The sequence below is a fragment of the Mesocricetus auratus genome, unplaced genomic scaffold (assembly GCF_017639785.1).
Source record: "Mesocricetus auratus isolate SY011 unplaced genomic scaffold, BCM_Maur_2.0 Super-Scaffold_100027, whole genome shotgun sequence".
Classification (NCBI taxonomy): Eukaryota; Metazoa; Chordata; class Mammalia; order Rodentia; family Cricetidae; genus Mesocricetus; species Mesocricetus auratus.
The window spans coordinates 1,966,324-1,982,631 of NW_024429208.1; the positions used below are offsets into that span (position 1 = coordinate 1,966,324).

The 16,308-nt window shown below is 47.6% G+C and overlaps 1 long non-coding RNA gene across 2 annotated transcripts; it reads left to right on the forward strand.

Moving 5' to 3' along the window:
• Positions 1–294: 294 nt before the first annotated feature.
• Positions 295–16,077, forward strand: LOC110339471. Of its 2 annotated transcripts, none has more exons than XR_005871248.1 (3): positions 295–485; positions 13,853–14,023; positions 15,967–16,077. It is a non-coding gene; the product is annotated as an uncharacterized LOC110339471 (long non-coding RNA). The 2 variants fall into 2 exon arrangements; XR_005871249.1 differs by having other exon boundaries at positions 13,881–14,023.
• The last annotated feature ends 231 nt before the right edge of the window (positions 16,078–16,308 follow it).

The window sequence follows — 16,308 nt, forward strand, 5'->3', positions numbered from 1 at the left end:
GCTCGCACGTGCGCCCCATTCCCGGCAGGTGAGGATCCTTCTCAAACTGCAGCAGCGCCGTGATGTGTTATTTGTGACTTATTAAAGCTTGCCTGAGGATTCGGAAAGCAAAGGCAGCCACAGGCCGTAGAAGTCAGGCACACACATGCCTTCAATCCCAGCAGCCAGAAACTAGGAAGGAGTTGGTGGCACACGCCCTTAAGCCTAGGACTCAGGATTAAGAGGTAGAGGGATCTCTGTGAGCCCAAGGCCGCCCAGATCTACACAAGATTGATCCAGTCCCAAAGAGAAACAGCTCACACAAAGACGACCTCAGCGCCCGGGGTTAACACGCCTTTAATCCCAGCATTAGGGAGGTGTGTGACAGGAGCAAGGGGAATATTTCGGCGTTGATTCTGCAGCCACGCTGAAGATAGGAAGGCTCGGTATCAAGGATTCGTTCTCCAGGCGCGTTGAGAATTAGGAACGCCCCAGCCCTGTTAAAGGTAAGAGCTCTCTGGTAGCTTGGCTGCTTTGCTTCCCTGATCTTCAGGTTGAACCCCGATGCCTGTCTCTGGGTCTTTTATTTTTTCGTGTCACATATTGGTCCTTTACTTATTCGTGCAACGCAACAGCTTATTTTTAGAAGCTCCCCCGAGATGTGTCTGCTTTTCTCGCTTCTTGCTCCTCTACTAGAACAGGGAAGGTCTGTGCCTGGCACTTCCAACACTTGGCGCGGGCGGCGTGCTCAGTTCTGGTTCATTCCCACCTCAGCCTGCTTGGGCTGGCCTGCACTAGTTCCGTCATGCTGACTGACACACGTGTAGGCCATGTGATAGATGAGTCTCTGTCACACTGGGGACGGAAGCCACACTAGGAAACACCCTTCCACTCAGCTCTGTCTTCTATTTTGAGACAAGGTCACCCCTAAGGCCTCTCAGCCTGGATTTTGTTCCTTGTAACCCAGGCTGGCCCTGAGCTTGAAATCCTGTTTCAGCCTCCAGTAGCCAGGGTTCCAGGCCCATCATGTGGATGCTTTTCATATGTAGTGATATGACATCGACTCATAAAGTCAAGAGTCTGGAAACACCGTTATTACTATTACTATTATTATTATTATATGCAGTGTTCTGCCTGCATGTATGCTTGCACACCAGAAGAGGGCACCAGATCACATTACAGAGGGTTGTGAGCCACCGTGTGGTTGCTGGGAATTGAACTCAGGACCTCTGGAAGAGCAGGCAGTGCTCTTAACCTCTGAGCCATCTCTCCAGTCCCTGGAAACATCTTTAAATTTTTTTTTTTTTTTTTTGGTTTTTCGAGACAGGGTTTCTCTGTATTGTTTTGGAGACTGTCCTGGAACTCACTCTGTAGACCAGGCTGGTCTCGAACTCACAGAGATCCGCCTGTCTCTGCCTCCCAAGTGCTGGGATTAAAGGTGTGCGCCACCAACGCCCGGCTCTGCGTTTCTATTTTATTGATTTCAGTTCTCAATTTGACTATTTCTTGCCATCTACTCCTCCTGAGTGAGTTTGCTTCTTTTTGTTGTAGCGTTTTCAGTTGTTCTGTTAATTCACTAGTGTGGGATTTTTTCCAGTGCCTTTAGTGCTGTGGACTTTCCTCTCAGCACTGCTTTCATTGTGTCCTCTAAGTCTGAGTATGCTGTTCATTAATTTTTAGGAAGTCTTTTATTTCTTTATTTCTTACTTGACCAGTTGATCATTGCTCAATCTTCATGTTTTTGTGGGCTGAAATTAATGTTGCTGTTGAGTTCTAACTTTAAGCTGTGGTGGTCTGATAGGGTACGGGGGCTTATTCCAATTTTTTTTCTGTATCTGTTGGGGTTTGCTTTGTTTTTGAGAAGGTTCCATGAGGTACTGAAAAGAAAGTATGTTCTTTTGTGTTTGGAGTGGAATGTTCTATAGGTGTCTGTTAAGCCCATTTGAGCTGTAACTTCTGTTAGTTCCCTTGTTTCTCTGTTAAGCTTCTGTCTGGTAGACCTGTCCAGTGGTGAGAGTGGGGTGTTGAAGTCTCCCACTATTAGTCTGTGGGGCTTGATTTGTGATTTAAGCTTTAGTAATGTTTCTTTTATAAATGTTGGTGCCCTTGTGTTTGGGGCATAGATGCTCAGAATTGAGATTTCCTTTTGGTGGATTTTTCCTGTGATGAATATGAAATTCCCTTCTTTATCTTTTTTGATTGATTTTAGTTTGAAGTCTATTTTGTTGAGATATTAGGATAGCTAACCCAGCTTGTTTCTTAGGTCCATTTGATTGGAAATTTTTTCCCAACCCTTTACTCTGAGATGATGTCTATCTGTGAGTTTGAGGTGTGTTTCTTATATGCAGCAGAAGGATGGATTCTGCCTTTGTATTTGATCTGTTTGCCTGTGTCTTTTCATAGGTGAACTGAGACCATTTATATTAATGGATATTAATGAGCAGTGATTGCTAGTTCCTGCTATTTTTGTTGTTTTTGTTGGTGGTGATGGCATTGCGTGTTCAATTCCCTTCTTTGGGGTTTGCTGCTGTAAACTCATCTATTTTCTGTGTTCTTGTGGAAATAAGTGGTTTCCTTGGGTTGGCATTTTCCTTCTAGTACTTTCTGTAGGGCTGGGTTTGTGGATACGTATTGTTTAAATCTGTTTTTATCATAGAATATCTTGTTTTCTCCATCTATGGTTATTGAAAGCTTTGCTGAGTAGTCTGGGCTGGCATCCATGGTCTCTTAGTGTCTGCATAACATCTGGCTAGGACCTTCTGGCTTTCATTGTTTCTGTTGTGAAGCCAGATGTAATTCTGATAATCTGCCTTTATATGTTACCTGGCCTTTCTCCTTTGCAGCTCTTAATATTCTTTCTTTATTCTGTATGTTTATTGTTTTGATTATTATGTGTTGAGGGAAGTTTTTTCTCTGGCCTAGCCTATTTGCTGTTCTGTAAGCCTCTAGTATATTCATAGGCACGTCCTTCTTTAGGTTGGGGGAAGTTTTCTTCTATGATTTTGTTGAATATATTTTCTGTGCCTTTGAGTTGGACTTATTTTCCTTATTCTTTCCCAATTGTTCTTAGGTTCAGCCTTTTCATGGTGTCCCAGATTTCCTGCATGTTTTGTGTTAAGGATTTTGTTGGATTTAAAATTTTCTTTTGTCAATGAATCTATTTCCTCCAAATTATCTTCAATGCCTGAAATTTTCTCTTCCATCTCTTTTTTTGTTTAATTTTTTTTAATTTTTTGTTTTTTTGTTTTTCCAGACAGGGCTTCTCTGTGGCTTTGGAGGCTGTCCTGGAACTCGCTCTTGTAGACCAGTCTGGCCTGGAACTCACAGACATCCGCCTGCCTCTGCCTCCCGGGTGCTGGGATTAAAGGCGTGTGCCACCAAAGCCCGCCTTCTTTCCTCCATTCTTTAGGGAAATTTTTCATTTCTTCTTTAAGAGCCTCAGTCATCCTCATAAAGCGATTTTTAGGTTGTTTTCTTCTGCTTCTCCTGTGTTGGGATGTTCGGGTCTTGCTGTTGCAGCAGCCTAGCTTCCAGTGGCGCCGCGTTGCTCTCTGTATTGAGTGTGCTCTTACCTTGTTGTCTACACATCTCTTCCTCTAATCGGTACAGGTGGAGCTTGTGCTTCAGGGGGGGTCTCTCTCCAGTTGGTATATTTGGGGGCTGTGGCTCCATTGACCGCTCCTTCAGGCAGGCACAAGTAGAGCAGAGCTTCCGGTGAACGCTCCTCCTGGTGGACGTGGGCCCAGTGCTCACGTGGTCACTCCTAGAGGTGCAGGTGGGGCTACAGCTTCCGATGGACGCTCCTCCCATTGGAGGTGTAGATGGGCTGAGGGTCCAGTGGTCCGTGTAGTAGCGAGATGTCTCCAGCGCACTGGAGAAATGGCAATGGATGCTGGCTGGGACACAGGAGCTCTTTCCCAGAGGAACTTTTTCCCCCCATAATTCCCAGAAGCTTCTGCTGGAAACCACTGTTGTAGTTTCCCTGGGCGATCACTCCTCAATCCTGAGCCTGAAGCTTTTGCTGCTCCCGGCTGCTCCCGGGTCTGAGGTTCGTGGCTCCCTTGACGCTGCTCCGGGCGGGCCTGAAGCTCCGGTCTTCCTCTGCCGCTGCTCTTCGGCTCGTGGTTATCTAAAGGGTCTGTGTCGCAGGGCTGAAGCGGGGAGCAGGCTCTTAGGACCCGCAGACCGCAGTGCACTCTGACCTGGGAGGGTGTCTCCCTCTCTTACATCCCAAGGCGCCTTCGCCCGTCCGCGTTTGGGACGACTGATTTCCTCGGGAAATCCAAAGCCAGGAGAGGAGGATGCTGCCTTGTGTCACAAACCTGAATCCAGGGAGACACCGAGGGCAAGTGTTGCTCTGCCTAATAGACCCCACTCCCCTCCTCACAATCACCCCCGCTTTATGTAGGAGGCAAGTACCAGTCACGTCATTGAGCTGGACGGAGGTCAGGCCGTCTGTGTGGCTTGGGAACTCTGGTTCTTCTCCCTGCACCTCTGCCGCCCACAGCAAAAGAAGGCTTGCGCCGTGCGTGACCGTGGGACAGACGGTGCCGTGCCGGCAAAGGTCCAGGACGCTTACCCCTTTCCAAAAACGACTTCCGCTGGTGGATCCGGCACAAACGGACAGGAAAAAACGGGGTGGTGGTGCTGGAAATGGCCAGGTTCTGGGGCTATTGAAGAGATCCGAACATAACGTACTTTCCTCATCTGCCTCCTCCGTGGTGCTCGCTCCGGCGTCGCGTAAATCCCACGGCGGCCACCCAGGCTGTGACCTGGTTCTGCACAGCTCGGCCCCCTCATCTCCCTTCACTCACAATCCGTTCAGAAGCTTCCCACCAAGGTCTGCGACTCTCCAGTCCGATTACACTTCTGTGTTCCCGATTCTTGGTGGCTTCGCTGGCCACCTCAAATGGACCCCTGCTTCTGGTGTCCAACTCTGGCTCTCCCAGTGCGCCCCCCCACCTTGCTTCTGGCCCCGACTCTCACTTTCCTGGTGTCCTACGGGTCTTGGACACAGGCAGGTCTGTCTCCTCAGGTTTCTTCCCTCTGGCTTCCTGACGACGCAAGCCTGTAACCCAAGTACGCAGGAGGTGGAGGCAGGGGGATCACAAAAGTTGGAAGGGACCGCAATTCAGTGAAGTTGTACACCAAATAGGGCAAGCCTCTTCTCACCCCGCCTCAGCTTAGGACAACTGCCTGGGACAGTTGGGGGTTTGGCTCCATCTTGTGGTTCAAGATCATCTCATGCACTGACTGTCTCCCAATGGGTGTGTAAGCCCCTCTAGGAGGGTCGTCTTGGTGTTCCTGTTGCCTGAAAGCTGCTGCCTCCTGTTCCCAGGGCACGATGCAGATCCTACTGACTTTCCAGTTGCCGTTTATTCCTCCCCTTTAGCATAGGGATCTGCTCCAGCTCTCTCTGTCTCTGTCTCTGTCTCTCTCTCTCACACACACACCGTCTGGAAAACGGTCATCAGAGCAGCTGTATGTTCAGGTTGCATCCACCAAGTCATACCCACGAGGCGGGGTTTCTTCTCACTCGTCCCCAACCCAGCCTAGGGCTTTTACAGACTTTCAGCCCTGTTCCGTGATGTCCCTTAGGCCCTGTACAGGTTAGTAGCTAGGTGTCACTTAGGGGCTGAGCCGTTAGCAGTTATGAGTCTGTCGTGGCCATTGCCTACTACGAACAGCATCTTCTCTTGCTGCAGGTAGGGCAGTCAGTGCCAGTCTGGGGGCATAAATGCAGTTTTAAAAGACAGCTTTGCTCTATGACCATTTAGCTGATGTCAGCAATAGGTCCTCCCTCCTCACGGGGCTGGTGACCTCCTGGGAAATCAGATTTCACCCAGGCATACTGTACCAGGTATACATACCTTCCTGTTCACCAGGCCTCAGACTCGATCGGAAAGCTGCTGGCTACCTGCTCAACAGCTATTACTGCCCCATTGGGCCACACAAGGCCCAAGCTGGGCGAGATGCTCTCTCTTTCCCAGCGGCTCCACCTTTTGGCATTTGGACGGCAGCCGCCAGAGAAGGATGCGTTCAGCTCAGCTCACACGGTGTCTTCAGCAACAGGGTCTCGTTCTGGGGGGTGACTGCCCCAGTCAGCTTTCCTTGTGAACGTGACACAGCCTAGAGTCAACCCATGAGGAAAGCCTCCACTGACAACTGCCTAGATCAGAGTGGCTTGGGGGCGTGGCTTGGGGGTGGTCTTGCTGTTGATTGATGGGAGGATGGCCCAGCCCACTGGGGACAGTGCTGTCCCAAGGCAGGCAGGTGGTCCTGGATGTATATGAAACCCAGCTAAAGATGAGCTGTGAGCCAGCACGGGCAGCATTCCTCCATGGTTTCTGCTTTGAGCTTATGTCCTTGATTCCCTCGATGCTGGACCGTGACTGAAGTGCAGGCTAGAACTGTTTCTGGTCAGGGTCTCATCACAGTGCCCAGAGCTGTCTAGTCTGCAGGACCAAGAGCAATGCCCAGAGTCACCCATTCTGCAGGGGCCAGGAGCAATGACCAGAGCTGCCCAGTCTGCAGGACCAAGAGCAATGTCCAGAGCTGTTCAGTCTGGAGGGACCAGGAGCAATGACCAGAGCCGCCCAGTCTGCAGAGACCACGAGCAATGCCCAGAGTCACCCAGGCTTGAGAGCCTCTTGGGGCTTCTTAGACAGTTGTAGCACACAGGAAAACAGCCCACACTTGGCAATGGGATTTTGGCTTAGCTATGGTTTCTGAGAGCAGCACTATTCATGGAATATCCATGCTCTCAAAAACTAATCATATCTTTGAGTTAGCTCATAAAGTGGTTGGGTTTTTTTTGTATTTTTTTGTTTTTGTTTTTTTGTTTGTTTGTTTGTTTTTCGAGACAGGGTTTCTCCGTATTGTGTTTATTGTGTTGGAGGCTGTCCTGGAACTAGCTCTTGTAGACCAGGCTGGCCTCGAACTCAGAGAGATCCACCTGCCTCTGCCTCCCGAGTACTGGGATTAAAGGCGTGCGCCACCAACGCCCGGCTTGTTTTGTTTTTCAAGACAAAGTTTCTCTGTGTAGCCATGGCTGTCCTGGAACTCGCTCTGTAGACCAAGCTGGCCTCAAACTCACAGAGATCCGCCTGCCTCTGCCTCCCGAGTGCTGGGATTAAAGGCGTGCGCCGAGGTACCAGGACTGTTCACAGAGAAACCCTGTCTCGAAAAACAAAAAAATAAAGTAAAATAAAAAAAATAGCTGGGTGATGGTGGTGCACGCCTTTAACCCAGCATTTGGGAGGCAGAGGTAGGCAGATCTCTGTGAGTTCAAGACCAGCCTGGTCTACAAGAGCTAGTTCCAGGACAGCCTCCAAAGCCACAGAGAAACCCTGTCTCAAAAAACAAAAACAAAACAAAACAAAAAAGCAAAGTTTCCTCTCTCCCTGCATTCCCCACTGCCCCCATCCACACTTTAACAGACAAAAGAGTCGGTTAAAGGGGTCTCAAAGAACTACATACTTAGGTATAAGACAGGGATTAAACACTCACCGATATGAAACAGATCAGACACCGCCACAGTCCAGCTGCTGTGTCCGACCTACCACTGGGCCCGGGGACCAACCACTCCTTGCTCTGGCTCCATATAAAAATAAATAAAAATAATAAAAAAGAAGCAGCAGCAGTCCTCCCAGGGATATATCGACCAAACGTGGTATAACAAATTTACAATGAGACAGGCACAAACTCTCATATCGCGGCTGGATGAGGCAACCCAGTAGGGGACAGGGTATCTAAAGTACCACTGTTAGGGGGTCCCACAAGTGCAGCAAGCTAAGCAGCCACAACACATGCAGAGGCCCTAGCTCACTCAGACTCCTACAGGGCCCGTGGTCGTCACTGCAGTCTCTGTGAGCCCGAGTCCGGCTCAGTTGGCTCTGTGGGCCGTGCTCTTGGCATTGTGGCACCTTAGATGCCTTTCTTGTCTGCGGACAGTGCTCCAATACCGTCTGTGGGGCTGGCTGTGTGCTCGTCAGCTCATCCGGTCTGTTTCTTTATCAGGGGTGGTTTCACTCCTCCCTCGACCGTATATAATTTTGCCTGGTATGGCCGTCTAGCTTGGCCGCTGCGGTTTCCCAGAGCATCCTGAGACATTCTTTCAGTTTCCACTGGAAAAGGAATCAGCTGTTACCCTGACAGTATGAGCTGTGACGACCCCACTCTCCTCCAACTTTCAGGGTGCATTCTTTTGGTCTGCTTAGTGTTAAGTGAAGCTTTTTCCTTGCTAGCCGCTTTGGTTTATCCCCCGCCAGTCACCTGGGCTCTGCCGCGCCAGCCTGGTTCTAGAGCCGCATCAGTCCCAAATAAACACACAGGAGGCTATATTAATTATGAAGCTGTTGGCCTTGCTTGTTTCTTACTGGCTAGCTCTGCCTTAAGTAATTACCCCATAATTGTTAATCTAAGTATGTCTCTTACTGGAGAATAGTTCCCGGCTTCTTACCCCTATGGCGGTTACATGTTGACTCTCTTGTGTTTCTCCTTCCCAGAGTTCTCCTGGACTCCTAGTCCCTCCCATCTTGGTTCCCTATAGGCTCAACAGTACTTTATTGACATAAGACTTCCCCAACATCTCCTCTTTTCTGTTTAAACAAAAAGAAAGGTCTTAACTTTAACATAGTCAAATTGTATATGACAGAACAGTTATCAAGTAAGAACACAGTTACAACATTTTGTCTATTAACATTTAGCAAGATCTAAAGAAAATATCATCCATCCCATCCTTGTGAGTCTAAAGTTCTATATGTAGCTTATCTCTTATCATAACTAAGGAAAACTATAATTATAACTATCTGTCTTCAACTCCATCAAAGACCACAGAAGGATAATATATCAACACTAGAATTGACAGAGACATCTCAATTCCTGGACAGTCACCTGAAGTTCCTCTGTAACGTTGGGGCATCCATCTTCAGCCCATAGGCCACAATGTGTCTGGAACACTTCTCAGCAAAGCAGGAAATTTCAAACTGTCCATCTGCGTTGGCAGTCTGTCAGTCATTTTTCTTTGTCCTGCAGAAAGTCTCGTAGACTCTTCATCAAGCAGGAACCCTGTAAGACTGAGTTCAGTAGTCACTTTCCTGTGGGTCCTGCATGTCCAGATGATATAACAATAGTCAAACAATCTAGGCAAGAGCAGTTTCTTGCCCAAATGGCTAATCTTGCCATGTTGAAAGCAAACTTTATAACGAGTTTCTTCGATGCCCATCTTCCTCTCAGACGTAATTGGTGCTGCCGGGAGCAGACATTTCTCATTGTCAAGAAAAACCCTAAACCATTTTAAATGCCATGTTCTGAAGGTCTTTGAGAGGTTTGAAGACTGTCCATCTCAAATATATTTTTGTATATCTAGAAAATCTAACTTACCTAACTATAAATTCTAACTATTATAAGTAACTATCTATTGTCTGTATTTAATTATGCATTACATTTTAAAAGAACAGTATAAGTACAATACTTAGTCAAGAGGAGAAATATAAGCATCACAAAATTGGCCTTGAATTTTATCAATAAATTAAAAATAATACCCATACCATAAATCCCCTTTTTACCATTAAAAGGAGATTGGCTGTGATCATTAGCCAATTATAAACAATCCCATTTAAATGAAAACAAAGATTTATAAACAAGATGGGAATTGGGACGTCGCTCATTCCAAACTGCTTCCTGCTGGAAGGGGGCGCTGTTCATACCATGGGGATCATGACAAAACTCAGAAACCTGTATAAGTCCGTATTTTCGGGGTCTGTAAAGCTGCATCATCTTAGCTGTCTCAATAGTTGGAACACCTGGTCCACTGCTTCCGGGGGTCTTGGTTCGTCAAACCACAGAAGTCTGGAAGAAATCCTCAGCTTTTTATGTTCTGTGGAAACATAAATTAAAACTCCTTTTCCGAGTAACATATCCTTATACTTAAATTTTGAAGTCAAGGTATTTTCAAAAGATATAAGTTGTATTAATTTAGCAGCATTTATAAGCAAGTGTACTTTAGTATCAGTTCCTTCCTGAGCAAGCAAAAAACTGAAAAACATAATAGCGTACAGTATCCAGACTCTCTGTGTATTTTCCATCTTTACGTGGCTTTTTTATTTATCTATTATTACTTTATTTATTTTACTTTTATTTATTTTTCTTTGAGACAGGATTTCTCTTTGGAAATCTGCCTGCCTCTGCCTCTGGAATAAATCCTACTGGCGTGAGCCACCACAACGCCGGCTTTTGTATTTATATACCACTTTGTCGTTTTTCTCTCTCAATCTCACGTATATTTTTAAACACACTGTAAACCTTTAGAGGTTTTTCTTCATTTAAGTCTGACTTTACTGTAAATCTTTATGTTTTTCTGGCCAGGTGTCTTATCTGTAAAACCGAGGCTGTTTTAAACTGCCAGTTTTTTTTTTTCTCAAGATGGCGGGCATAAGCATGACTCCAGCTTACCGCCTCAGTCCATGCTGACATCCAGCAAAAGCTGCCACTTCCAGCTGTACGTACACGCCTTTTAATTGTTAGCAGAGTCTCTTAAAACAACCTTGCTGGTTTTTTTTCTTTTTATGCCGAGTCAGGAAGACTCCGGTAAACGAGCCACGTGAATCTCGGCTTGTTGATAGCAAAACAGAGCACACCTGAGAAAATGCTGCTACCAAAATCTGTGCTTCTCTCTGTTCTTCTGTTTTTAAAATTCCTTTAAAGCTTTTGTCATTCTGCGTGGAAATTCATGATCCCACTCCAGATCACCATTATGTTAAGGGAAGCTTTTTCCTTGCTAGCCGCTTTGGTTTATCCCCCGCCAGTCACCTGGGCTCTGCCGCGCCAGCCTGGTTCTAGAGCCGCATCAGTCCCAAATAAACACACAGGAGGCTATATTAATTATGAAGCTGTTGGCCTTGCTTGTCCCTTACTGGCTAGCTCTGCCTTAAGTAATTACCCCATAATTGTTAATCTAAGTATGTCTCTTACTGGAGAATAGTTCCCGGCTTCTACCCCTATGGCATCACATGTCGACTCTCTTGTGTTTCTCCTACCCAGAGTTCTCCTGGACTCCTAGTCCCTCCCATCTTGGTTCCCTATAGGCTCAACAGTACTTTATTGACATAAGACTTCCCCAACAGCTTAGTGGTCTGACCGCGCCGACACAGGAGCTCCTTTCCTCATGGTATTTGGTGATGTCTGTCCTCTCTTGTACGTGTGTGTGTGTGTGTGTGTGTGTGTGGGGTCTTCTTCCTCTCGAGCTGGGGATTTCTCTTGCGGACTTTATTGAAGATATTTTCTATGCTTTTGGTGTGTAATTCTCCTCCATGCCCACACTGTATAGGTCCGGTCTTTCTCGTGTGTCCCAAAGAGCTCGCATGCCACTCAGGTGCTTCTCAAAAATCTATCATTGCCTTGATGGGAAAATCCCTCCGCCAAAGGTTAGAGAGCTGGCATCCTGTCCTGCTCGTGACGCTTCCTACTGAGCTTGTTGAAATGTCTGGCTTCACTTCGCTTTTCCGCCAGTGTTTTTCTTCTACTGGACTGTCCTTGTTTCCTAACTGACTCTCCGCCAGTGCATTCCCGAGCTTTAAGCCCCTGAATACACCGGGCGTTGGTGGCGCACGCCTTTAATCCCAGCACTCGGGAGGCAGAGGCAGGCGGATCTCTGTGAGTTCCAGGCCAGCCTGGTCTACAAGAGCGAGTTCCAGGACAGCAATACAGAGAACCCTGTCTCAAGAAAAAAAAAAAGAAAAAAGAAAAAAAAATCCCCTGATTGAATAGATTTATAACCGTTTTGAACTCTTTGTCTAGACTTTTATCTCACTGAAGACCATTACTGTGGGATAGGTAAATTGGTTAAGACATACGGTGTTGACTTCAGCTATTTTGTAGTAATTTCATTCTTCTGCCTTAACCAGGAGGAAATACCTTTAATTTCATTAGTCATTAAATATGCACATCAAATCTGTTTTTTTTTTTTTTTTTTTTTGCGCTGCTGCAGCTGACTTCTAATTCCTTTTCTTTTTTCTTTTATGATTTGTTTTGGTTTTTCAAGACATGGTTTCTGCCTCCCAAGTGCTGGGTTTTAACTCGTGTGCCACCACTGCCTGGCCTAATTCCTTTTCTATGTTTCAGATTTATATTGCCAATCCTAATTAGAAAACAGGACTAACAAAAACTCCTAAGAGCAAAGGCACAACGTTCCCCAATCTTACTAGGACTTGCCAACTCTGCCCAGCTTGTCCTACAGCCAAGCTGAAGCATCAAAGGGGGCCTCCCTCAGCTACGCTTGTGGAACAAGTTCATTCTGTCTGTGCCTTCCTGCTTCTTAACAGCCTGTCGGCCAAATTCAACTAACTGGGCTTGGCGCAAAACGCTGACCGCTCACAACACTCATTGGCAGACCATGCATTTACAAGGGGATAGAGGGCCAGCAAGATGGCGCATGGGACGGGAAAGCTGACAACTATACTGGTACCCACACAGGGAAAAGCCCATTCCTAACAGTCTTCCAACCTCCACATCTCTCCCTCTCCCCTACCACGCACACGAATGGACGGTCTCTCTAGCCACACCACCCCAACCTGCCTCACCCTGAATCTGTGTGTGGTTTTTTTTGTTGTTGTTTTTCAATTGCCTTGTCTGAAGCATTCATTTGCTTGTATCTAGGGCATCACCAGAACGTTCTGATACAAGACACAGAAAGTGATCTCCGGCAGGGGAGGCTAAGATAGCAGGGTCGAATTTACTGAGACCCTGCTTCAAAATGAGCTGGGGCCGTAGGTCAGTGGGCTCTTTTCTAGAATATGCGAGTCTACAGTCCAAGCCCTGCTAGTAGTTCCCTTTCCCACAAGATGCCCCCAGCAACAGCAGTTGAGAGCTTCTCTCTGTCTCTGTCTCTCTGTCTCTCTGTCTCTCTCTCTCTCTCTCTCTCTCTCTCCCTCTCTCCCTCTCTCCCTCCCCCTCTCCCCCACCCCACTTCCTTTGGTTAGGCTTCACTGTACTCCAACGATCAGGACAGGAGCCTTCACGGTGTCTGCTGTGGTAGTGACTACCCTCACCCTGCACTTACACAGCTGCTGCCTCGGTTTCTCAATCTTCCCCGCCCTGAGTTTTCTCTTGGACACTCCACTGGGAAGACACCAGGGAAATCAGAGCAGAGCTCTTGTTGTGCTGAGGCTAGCCTGAGGGGCGCAGGCGATGGGTGTCCACAACAGACGTGTGGTCACTTGGCGAAAAGCGGTCCAATGTAAGCAGAGGTTTAGAGACAGTCTTAGGACTGGGGCATGGATCCGATATCAGGAACTTGGATAAAGAGGGTTAATTTTGGAAGGTCACAGGCACAACCCGAAGTTAGAACCACACACAGCATTACGTACCCTCAAAATCAGGATTACAGGACCGAGTGGCACATGTGTGACCCTACACTTGCATTGGGGAGAGGGGAGCAGGAGTCTGAGGCCATCCTAAGCCACAGGAGCCCCTAAGAAACCCCCCACCCCACCACAGGAAAGACACGTAATAGGTAACTATGGTTCTGGAAGGATTAACCATCATTCTCCTGTCACTGGTAAACAGGACACACAGCTGTATCTCAACTGAAAATAAACAAAATCAGAAATCTTGAAAATATGCTGATTTTTTTTTTAAATGCCGGGCAGTGCTGGTGCACTGATCCCAGCTCTTCAGAGGCAGAGGCAGGCGGATCTCTGTGAGTTCGAGGCCAGCCTGGTCTACAGAGCGAGTTCCAGGACAGCCAGGGCTACACACAGAGAAACTGTCTCGAAAAGCTAAAAAATTCTCAATCCAGGCAGAGTGCGTCTTCTGTTTATTCTAATTATGAATGAGAAACTAGATAGAAACAAGGAGATGGTCGTTTTTGCAGGAACCCTCTCCACAACCTACCGTTTCAGGAAAAGCAGCCGGCTCCAGGGCCACCTTTACAGAACTAAGCATTGGATGATACACGAACTGCGCCATCTCGAGTCTAGCAGTTGATTCAGAGGTGGGATGGCTACAGCTAACAGCATTTTCTTCCAGCTCACCAGACAGAAAGGTGAGCACAAACACGGGGCCAGCCGTGTGCACATAACAGAGACCCTGTAAAACAACAGCTTAGTAACCCCCTCCCTCCCAAGGCGTCACGCTGTTAGGGTTAGACAGTCTCACTGGGCAAATAGGAAGCCTTACTGTTATTACTTACAAGGACACAAAAGCACTTGGAGTCTGTAGCCTGGTTTATGTCTAACTAGGTTAGGCGGGGAAATATCTGACCATGTTGAAGTGACAGACTTGGTACCCCAGGAAGAGAACTTAAAATGGCATGGCGGGAATGAGAAGAGGGTTGCCATGGGACCGGAGAGACAGTTTACAGCTGGGTAACCAGGACCGGCAAGGCCAGGCCTATTGGGGACACAGAAGCAGACAGGACCCACTAGGTTCTAGCTCACAGGCTGAACACCTACCTCTAGGATTAACTGGCAATAAAGGTGTTCCTTTGTGCAAACAGGTAGGAATCTGTTTATTGTAGAGGACTTGCTGGGTTACAGATGTACGTCAGTGACACGCGGCCTAGCCACATGAGGACGGAAGGGGGGGGTCAGCAGCGCATGATGTACCAAGGGGGACATGTTTGGAAAACAGGTCTTTCTGGTCGTGTTGAGTTTATTTATTTAGCAGCCCTACCATCTGGGTAGTACTCAGAAACCCTGAGAATTAGGTAAGGTCTCAACCAGGGACATCTTGCCAAAGGTAAGGGGTCTCTGAGAGGTGCGTGCCCGGTGGAATCTACGGTCTGACCTGTGGCCTTCCGCAGCCTGAGAGCACAGACGTTCCTCCTGCTAAAAGCTGAAGGGTATGAAATGTGGACCAAGAACCTACAGATGGAAAAAATGTAAAAATCCAAGTGGAAGTCACAAGCTTGGCCAACAGATGGCACTAGAAACCCTCATCTCTGGTTAAGTGTCTCACTCAGGCCTGCCTCTCCCCTATGCCATTCAACCAGACAGCCTGGTAGAATAGCTTTTTTTTCTTTTTTAATGAGACTGGGTTTCTCTGTATTTGAGGCTGTTGAACCAGCCCGGCCTCGAACTCAGAGATCCGCCTGCCTCTGCCTCCCAAGTGCTGGGATTAAAGGTGTACGCCACCTCCGCCCGGCTTACAATAGCTGTTTTAAATGTCCTAAAATGAGCTTTAGTCTGCTGCCTCAACCTGAGTAGCTGACTTGGCATGTCCAGGGTTAGGGTTAGTTCACAGCAGTGGATTCTGAAGCCAGGCTTCCTTGTCAAGCCCCACCTCTACTGAGTGCACACCCCATCTACGGTTACGGGGACCACCAAGTTTCTGGGCACAATGCTTGGCACACAAAATACTTGTGAACTCAGTATCGTGCCGCCACTCTACAACTTCTGCTGCTCTTGAGCTTACGTCACCCTCTATAGACTTTTCTTCTACACATCTTCAGTCCCTCTTCCTGGTCACAGAAACCTGTGAAGTCTCATCCCTCACATCTGGTGCTTACAAGCCTTCCAGCGTACACTGAGAACAGGCTCAGGGTGGAATGTGACACTCACCCCCACCATCCTTCAAGCCAACCTGCCCCTGTCACTACTCACCAGCAATCCCACCCCCCCCCAACCTAGTTGTGAGGTTTCCCAATGTCTATCAGGGGGGCAGGCCTGCTCATCTAGGGGAAATACATCAGAAACCAGGATGAAGCCACAAGTCCAGACACGTAGGCAACATCTGGGGGACAGCAGGCCCTCTGACCAGTCGGGGAGGACATGTTCATAAGGAGATTGACCGGAAGCTCCCAGCACTGTAGCACAGGTTTGGAGCCCTTTCCTGAGCTAAGACGGTTGGCCTTCAGCTTTTAAAGTAGTATAAATTATACCAGAAGTCAGCCTATCAGGCTATGAGCGGAGTAGAGGACAAATGTATCCACAAGCCATTTCTAGTCCTGCCCCCCAATTATTTCTAAACCTTATATTCTCCCTTCAGGCATAAGTTCCAGAGGATTCCTTTCACCTCCTCACAGGGAGCTCACTCCTATCACTGACTTCAGAATGGAGCATTAACCCTAGGGTTCAGCAGCAGAGTGGAAACCATTGGCTAACTTTCCAGTTGGATGTAAACTGACCACCGCTGTTATTCCTTCACCTCCACCCGTGGGGTGGGGGTCAGAATATCACAACAGTCCTTGTGTTGCCGCTGTCCTGTTCCTACTCCCAGGTATGATGTTGTTCCTCATCATGGCCTGTTAAAACTAATGGTGACCCTCAGCACACGCATCCAAAGAGAACAAGCCTCCCAGCACTAAACACGAGATGCATTACTTTGAAT